General features: G+C 35.8%; 1 long non-coding RNA gene across 1 annotated transcript; it reads right to left on the reverse strand.

Annotated features, from left to right (window-relative positions):
• Window positions 1-212: 212 nt before the first annotated feature.
• LOC114532131 lies at window positions 213-7691 on the reverse strand. The gene is made up of 3 exons (XR_003687931.1): window positions 6859-7691; window positions 2935-3032; window positions 213-1853 (listed from the first exon to the last, which is right to left on the reverse strand). It is a non-coding gene; the product is annotated as an uncharacterized LOC114532131 (long non-coding RNA).
• Window positions 7692-9306: the final 1615 nt, after the last annotated feature.

A 9306-nucleotide genomic window follows, 5' to 3' on the forward strand; every position in this document is an offset into this window, starting at 1 on the left:
ACAACTGAAGATATATGTGTGGTGAAATTTACCTTGCATGTTTCGTCTCCCACATATGGGAGCACAATTAGGGCACTTTTTGCATCACATGCATAGGTTGTTACGAATCACTGTTGGTCTGATTTTTGGGATAGTAATGCTAGGTTTTATAACTACAATTTTATGAATGTAAAACAAAAAATGCTCTGAGCCATTGAAAGAGAATATTTACGACGAATTTTACGAGGTATTTAAAACGGCAGATTCGAGAATAAATTATTATCTTTATTCTGACAAACAGTGATACGCATGCATGCAAGCCACAAAAAACAATAATAAATCTTCTATTATATACCCCATGCTTTAGATTTGGTATGTCCACTATAACCTTGACTCGTAAATATGGTGATGTTGACAGAAATACTTGATTTCAAATTTTCCACCTTTGGAATGCTCTTTGGCAATTAACATTGAAGGAGAGCCTTTTGTAATTTCGAACATATTAGTAGAGCAATCTGGACTACCAAATTCGGCTTGGGAAAATGTATGAAGAGAGCCCGCCAAAAGCTGCGTTGATTTATTTCTGCCTTTAGAGTATAATGCAATAAAATAAGTGTACTGGTAGAAAATATCACAGCTATATGTTACAGGAAAAATGTACCCCATCCACAACTTATTTGCATATGACCGTCCTCATAGGGAGATAGAAATGACAAAAAAAAGCAATAAAGAACTTTTGAAAAGATTGCATAATATATCTTACTAACACAGATCCCTCCCTCCCTTGTGGTTGTCAATATTGTGGAAACCCTGACCCCATCAAGCTTTGGCTCGAAATTCAACGCGCCTGATCACTATATGGTAAGGTCTATGGTTCAGTTTTCCAATTTTTACACAACAGCTGCAATTGTTTGGCATAATGATAAAGCATTCAAACTCTGACAAAACTTGAAAAGGGTTCTTTTTTGCGGACATTCTGTACATCTCGTGAAACGTTGAAGAAATAATCAGACCACAGGTATGTCATAAATTTGATGATACTGACAGAAATATGACAGAAACTTGATTTTGCAATTTCATCAACTTTGGAATGCTTTGTGGAATGTTTTGTTGCAAAAAAATTTAAATGATTGAACATCAGATTTGTAATTCTATATCAGAAAAGGAATTTTAATGACCACAATAAGGCGCGGGAAAATTTACAAACAAAGCCCGCCAAAACGTTCGTCGATTCGAATTCTGAGTCATATGATAGACAGCTATACATCTTGCAAAACATTGAACGAATAATCACCATTAATAATAAACACAAGCAATACTGTAACACAGCATGCCTCAGAGCGGCGTTTGTCGAGTGGAGGGCTGTACACAACATGGATTGTTCTTTAAACGACTTGACAGGCATCTTAAAAGAGTTCATCCGTCTATTACCATGGCGCAGCATCAAAAATACCAAACCCCAAGTGCCATAAGAAGGACTTGCACAAAATCCTCAGCTGACCGTCACGCAAGAAGAACCTGCCATGTACCTGGCTGTCGATATTACAATATTCCAGTTTCAAGAATCTCAGATCATTTACGCCGACGACACCGGATCAGCATCAAAGAACACGAGTCTCTCTACGTTAAAGTCTCTGCCGAAAACAGTAACTGTGACCAGTTTGGCAACTCATCATTTATAAATGTTGTTTATACTCTGCCTGGCGCATGCCGCTTCTGGGAAGACGAAAATTCTCCTTGGATTGAGTTGTATGGAAATGACAAAAACCAATGAACTCAGTGTTCTGTTGACAGCGTCAGTAAATTGCTTTCCTGACAATATGGAGGCATTACCATAGACAACGGCTTTAATTTTACTTTTCTTGACAGACATTCTACAATAAAAAAGTGACAAATACATGTAGTGAAACTAATATCAATAAGTAGATATACAGGGTGAGTCAAAAAAAAAGTCCCCCCTATTGAAATGAAGCCTTTGTTGATTTGAATGCATGATCAACGCAATAGTGTGTAAATAGCATAGTTATTAGGTTGAGGCATTCAAATAAAGCGTCTTGCTTTCAATTGGGTTTATCATAATAGCTAATATACACATGCATGGTGCATGGAGGCAGTGGCGCAATTAGAACGTTAATTGGGGGTGGGGTGAAAATTTATATAGCCGACGGATTTCTTTTGTAAGTGCAATAGCTTACATTGAATATTCACCTGCCCCCAATTATCGTTTTATATAGTTACTCCCCTGATAGGAGGACAAAAGAAACTTTTAAACCGTAAAAGAAAACTAATTAATTTACGCTATACTCCCATGCTTACAAATTTTCAAATGCCCATTTCATTGCTGCTTTGAGATGCTTTAATAAATATGCAAATCAGTTCCACACACTAGTGGTTGTATTTTTCATCTTAATTGTATGGTGTATACAGCGTGTGATATGACCTAATTCACAAAATTTGGTTGGGTATAAACTTCATTAATTATTCAAGAATTTAACAAGTATTAAGTATACTTATAACTAATAATGCACGATTGAGTATCTAGTAGAATTTCGGGATCTCTGTTAACGATAGGTCGAATAACAATATTAACAAGTGGGTTAATGCTTTGTCTGCCGCATAAGAATACCATGCATAGGTAGCCGACGAATTACGACTACTGTGAATCATGCAGGCTCACGAAAATCCACACATGATGTTAAGGCCATGTTACATGCACGGTGCAATTTTTTTCTTGCAACTTGCAATGCAATTCTTCTTTTGAGAGATGTAAATTTGGCAACTACCGAACTTTTGTCTTTATTACACTTCGTGGCGTTTCTTACACTTACTAATTTAAGACTCTTCACTAATTTACATCTCTTAAAAGTAGAATTGCAATGCAAGTTGCAAGAAAAATTGCACCGCGTAACATAGCTTTTATTCAAAGATTTTTTCCTAACGCTACTTGTCTCTCACCTCTAAATACTCGCCCTTCGTTATTGGTGATGCAGACTCCCCACAGCAAAATGAGCAGAGAACTGTGGTTGTTCTTAGGTAATGAAATATTCCTTTGCCTGAAAAAAATAAAACAATGTATTTGTCTTAAAACTGAGAATCATTTTATAAAATTTTTTACCGTTTTATTCCCAGTAAGAAATAGAATAAGATCCTAGAACTTAGTATTAGCCAACTATTGCATGTTCTTGTCTTGTTCTGTAATTATTATTTGCATGCACGATAAATTCACCGTTAAACATTAAAAAAATAAATGCAACATGCGTTTTAAGTGAGCCAAATTAGTCATAATAATACCGGTATTAAAATAGGAGAGCTCATGTTAACTCGTGAATATCTATTTACACTAAAGGATACAGCAAAGCTATTCAACATTTTTTAAATCACTTGTACGATATATCATTACTTGTCATGCATGTTGCCTTAAAATGTTTCTTGTCTCAAATAGTAAGAAATTTTACTGCGACGTTTAGAGGCCTCTATCCGAGGATTACTATTTGAATGAATAATTGGCGCACTTTTTTGGCGCCAAATGACTAACTAGAAATATCGTATTACAGCAATGGTGCATTAAAAACTGCGCGATCACCATTTCCAAGCGCACTTGCAACCAGCAACGCTAGAAGACAGACAGAAGAAAAGCCTGCAGAAGAAACAGATAAACGTTCAAAACGAAACGTTAAGAAAGATTTGAAGAGGGAAATCAGCTAGATAAGGTATGGAAAATATAAGAACTTTAAGAACGATATGATACGAGTTTACCAGCAAATTTGCATTGTATTAACACTGAACTATCCCAATTGCTAATCGATTGACCGTACTGGAATTTTCAATAAATCGAATCATAACCATTGGAATACAAATGTTTCAATCAATACATCTTTCCTTTGCATATGTTACGATATGTCTTTGTGACGGACACCAATTCAACTTACATCTTATATCTTGCATTTATATGTAGCATGTTCAAATCGTAGCGAAACATTTATTCCCTCCTTTCGATATCAGAATTAGCTATTAATTATAACAACCATCTAGAGTAAAAAATTTCATATGCTATATGAATTGGTACATATAACTTCAAATATATTCAATTACTCATGTATACACTGCGCCATTATAGCTATATAAGCGCGCCGTTTTTAAATTCTATTCGCGCCATTTTTGAATTCTATAATTCGCGCCACTTTCAAATTTTTGGCGCGAATCAATCTTGACATGCACATGCGAGTGTATATAATTGCAATATAAATCCAGCCTATTTTTGGCATTCATCATTTTTACATTCATGCAGTTATACACCGCCAATGTTTATTACCTATATTGCTGCCATGCACAATGGAACATAATGTGCATCGGAAAATTTACCAATCCGAATACTTCTGAGTTCTGATCGAGAAACCCGGCAGCGACTATAAATGAAAACCGTGCATGAACACATTGCTTTTCACTTTCAGTCATTGAAAGGCGCCTACACCACAGAATTTGGGAATGCAAACCGGCTGCAATGTATATAATTCAGCTGTACGCGCAGAATTCCAATGTATAGGGCATGCCGCGTAGACGGACTAAAAATAAATGTCACCAATTAAGAAATCCGACGCAAGTTTTAATGGCAAATTCGCTGATGCAATCATGGACATTTCACTCTGAAACAAAGAACGCATGAAAAGGGAATATATTTTCGTGTGCAAGTGTACAGACACAGCCCATGCGAGATTAAGAATACCGAATCACGTTATAACTATGTACAAGCGCACTAAACCACATTACACGCATATAATTTTCATCAAATGCTTCAACAAGGTGAAAATCCTCAACTCAAAAGTGCGTTTAAGAAAAAGCTAGTTACTTATTACACATGCATTGTGATTGACAGTCATACAATGCTAACACTCGCAGCGGTTGAAATAAGCAACAGTTTAATCACTGGTTTAATTTAGGTAAAAATTATATAAAACGAAACTATCGAAGACTTCCAAGGCCGGTTGTAAAGCGCTATCCACCGGATAGTGGTTTTTTGAATCGCTTTAAAATCGCCCGTTAACTTTGATTAATTAAATCTTACAGTATGCCGAAAAAAGGATATACTCTTTAATAAGCTGAAATTTCAAAGCTGAAATTTTATTGCTTTTCAAGCATTTTTAGAACCGTTGAAAAAATCACTATCCGGTGGATAGCGCTATCCAGTTTTCATACAACCGGCCTCTGAAGAGAATCTTAGCAAAGAAACTCCTTGAATTCATATCACTTTCTAAAAAAAGGGCACTTACGAGCATATGCAAAAATTTATTCTGCTCCAATTTATTTGCACTTGTTTCCTACGGCTTTGAGAAAATATTGCATGCTTATATATGAAATACTTCCAACTGGAATTGGGCACAAAAAATCGAAAACTATATTGTCTAAGTTAGCAATCAAGAGGCAGTTCAATAACTTGAAAACCATAACCTGAAAACCATATGCACACATTAGAAACTTGCGCTGCCAGGGAGATATTCCACAGAAAATATCACAAACCCTGAATCAATTTGTTAACTCAGCACGAGTTAACTCAGCACAAATTTGTTAACGCAGCGAGTAAGCGACTTAAGCCTTATTGTACATAGGGTGTATAAAAACTACAAACCTTTTTGAAATCAGATATTTGCAAAATTTTAAAACAGACCAAACGAAGGCCATGGAGGGCGCGTAAAACACAATTGATCATGCTACGGTTACGGTAACGGTGTAGGGTTAGTGTTACTAACGAAAACATATGCAAGCAAAGTAAATTGTGTACATAAACACACAATAATATTTTTATTGAACACTGCGTGTTTTCGCGTAATTTGACACGATAAGCACTCTCGCCTTTGCTCTGCGGCCAGCTGAGCCATTCGTAGCCGAAGTTATATAATATTCCTAATTTGCATTATAACTCAATTTGTGTTATCCGAAGGACAAAGATCTACTTATTCTATAGAAACTATATAGTGTTTGCACTTTTTTGATACTGCGTGTATATTACATGTGGTATATATATATATATATATATATATATATATATATATATATATATATATATATATATATATATATATATATATGCACTAGGTTTGCTCACAGCTGTTGATGCATGTATTCTTTTAATTAATAGGATACTGCATGTTCAAGTATACTAAACAACAACATACCACAGATAACACAAATAAGTAGCTGAAATGCCTAACCAATGATGAATACCAGCATAAGGGTGTATATATGAAAAAAGAAGACCTTTAGAAATAAACCCACTCTTATAATTTAAATGCCTGATCAATTTGCTAAGCCACGGGTGCGCAAACAAGCACAATCGAATCTCATGCATGCATGCCAAATAATCATAGTTTTTTCAATACGCTTTACAATTTAGTTTTATAGAAACCGTGCTTATCAATCCCAATGACAGTAATTTGACTGCAGGGGTAAGGCATTTTATGCTGTTGCTCTTGTGATACTATTATATTCACATTCTTATGAGTTAATCCACTTTATCAATTTTCAACACCCCATATGAAACTTTATCTCTACTGCATGCATGCATAGACAATCGTGCGAGGTATGAACTTTCTATAGAGGACTGCATGCGATAATAGATTATAGATACAAACTAAGCTTTCAAATTTACAAAATGTTCGAAACAAATTATGTAGATCTCAAACGTGGCTACTTTATATTGACAAAAGCAGGACCGAAATTAGATTCGAAAATTAAGGGGGAAGCATATATTTTCATTCTACCAATCTGTCCGACTGTCCGACAGATTAAGAAATCCGTTGGGCACAAGAGAATGTATGAATACGCATCCCCTCCACAATTATCACGCTAATTTCGGCCTACAAAAGACTGCATGATCTTACTTACCGGCCACTGTTGAGCCTTTCAATGAAACCAAATTCCGTGCTGGAAAACATTGCATAAAACATTCGGCTGTGAATAGCGAGACTTTAATATTCTTCCCATGACATTCAAACTGGCACTTCACTGACGCCTTACAAGCCAACAATTCATCAAGCAATATAGACAACTATAGCCAAATGAATAAATAAAGCCACAGCATAACACTGTAATATCTACGTACAACATTTCCATGCAAGGCACGCAGCCACGCACTTCTATAGCGCTCACAACCAAACCTAAGTTCAAAATGAAATGCTATACCTAGAGGTCGTCAAATAAATACACGACTTGACACATGACAAACGTCTCATCTTGATTATGTCGCAACAGTGTTACCCAGCACTCGTGCTATTTTTGGCGTACTCGGACTATAAGGTTTCCATGTATGTAGTCAAGTCCTAGTAGAATTTGCACGGGCGGACTGCATGTTGCTCATCACGTAAAAAATCGAAAGACAGGGTTTTAGTTATACCACCAGCATTATTGAAGGAAAAACTACATTTTTCCAAATGATTTATGATCATTTTATGATCATTTTATGATCATTTTATGATCATTTTATGATCATTTGGCCCAAACAATTTATCATCATTTGGCAAATTTATAGGTAGCTATATATAGCTATTCTGTTTAAAAAAACATAGTATTGAGATAATCTAACAAGGAGTTTTCAGTATTACTTTCAATGAATCTCTGAGGATTGTCTCGCAAATATGCAATACCGACTGCTCTAACTTCTAAATGGCGCTCAGGGTCACCATATAACTGATGAGACACCGCTCGAAAGAAACAGTCGCCACCCCACCAACATCACATGGTATTAACTGATAGCGTCTTAGCCTTTGTGCTAACACTATATTTGATGGCAGAACAATGTTGGTATTTTTAACAGGACCAGGATTTAATTCAATATCTCCTGACAACAACAGTTTATTTTCACATATGTTATACTGACAGAGAAAACTGCTATTTTTGTTTATTGATTGATTGCATAAAGAATGTTTTCTAATTTTATGCTTTCTCTGAACTAAATTAACGGATGGTCTAATATATGCAAATGACTGAAGAAATGTATGTTGCGTATGCATAAATTGAAAACAATATTCCTTGAAATTGCCCACTAGTTTGTTTAAAGTAGAAGACTTGGGTGCAGACATTAGCAAGTAACGCTTTAGAAGTGGTCTATTTTTCCTCTTTCTCATAGCTAATATTATTCGCTTCAAAGGTAATCTAGAAGGCTCGCGATCTCTTCTAAATCGTTTCATATTTGGTTGACTTAATTTTCTTGCACAAGATCTCACAGAAAATCGATAATTACATTTACACACACAGCGCGATCTGAATTTATACATTTAATACAACTACTGTGGACAGGTCTTGAATGTAAAAGCTTACGTTTCTGAGATTCTAATTGCATTGATCTCCGAAGAGATTGTTCAATTGTTCTCCAAAGAGATTGATTTGCCCTCCGAAGAGGTTGTTTTGCCCTCCGAAGAGGTTGTTTCGCCCTCCGAAGAGGTTCATAAGTCCTCTGAAATGGTTTAGCCCTAAGACGTAGATTCTTTCGTAAAGTATAAATTATCGATCCATGCAACTCACAAAATATACTAGAAGTACCGTCATTCGCACTGGTTAAAATATTAGAATTCATGATTAAAATACTTACTATGTCAGGATATACGGTCGTTCCTAGTTGCTACAAAATCAAAAGCCTTTTCAACTTCCAAGCAAAAAGTGCCAAAACGACAGATAAAAATCAGGACTGAGCTATAGATTATAGAATCGAATACAATCACTGAAATCACTGCTTTCTGCCCGTTTCCATGTGTTTACTGTTCAGCCTGCGAACGGGCATCGTAGCATTCCTGACGTAATCTTTCATAATACTAGCCGTTTATTGGATAGAAGTGAACAGTGAACAGTGAACAGTGAACAGTGAACAAGACGATAGCAATATATCTGCTACGCAGATACAAAAACCAAAACGGCAAAGCCATAAAAATTGTTTTAATTAGCAAATCCGTCATAAGTTTCCAAAAGTAAAAAAAAATGAAAAATATGTTTTCTATTAATTGGAAACAACCCCTCCATTTCGTAGCACTAAGGGCTGTACATGATCAAGGGTATAGGGACAACTTTACCAAGCGTTTACTATCCCCTAGTTTTTGCGCAGGCACCGGTAGGAAAAGTTAGTCCCGGAGGCCGAGACAAGGTGTTTACATGGATAAACGTTGTCCCTACCATGCACTATAGGGTTATCCTCTTTGGTAAACAGGATGTCCCCCACCTACCAACCGAGGCGGTGAGTGTAAAACCTTTCATATAAACACTTGCATATAAACATATATAATAAATGCTCCAACGAATTTGTCTATTAGAAGTTTTATTATATATTGGATATTCGAATTCGAA

The sequence above is a fragment of the Dendronephthya gigantea genome, unplaced genomic scaffold, assembly GCF_004324835.1.
Source record: "Dendronephthya gigantea isolate DGI-Jeju-01 unplaced genomic scaffold, DenGig_1.0 000078F, whole genome shotgun sequence".
NCBI classification, from domain to species: Eukaryota; Metazoa; Cnidaria; class Anthozoa; order Malacalcyonacea; family Nephtheidae; genus Dendronephthya; species Dendronephthya gigantea.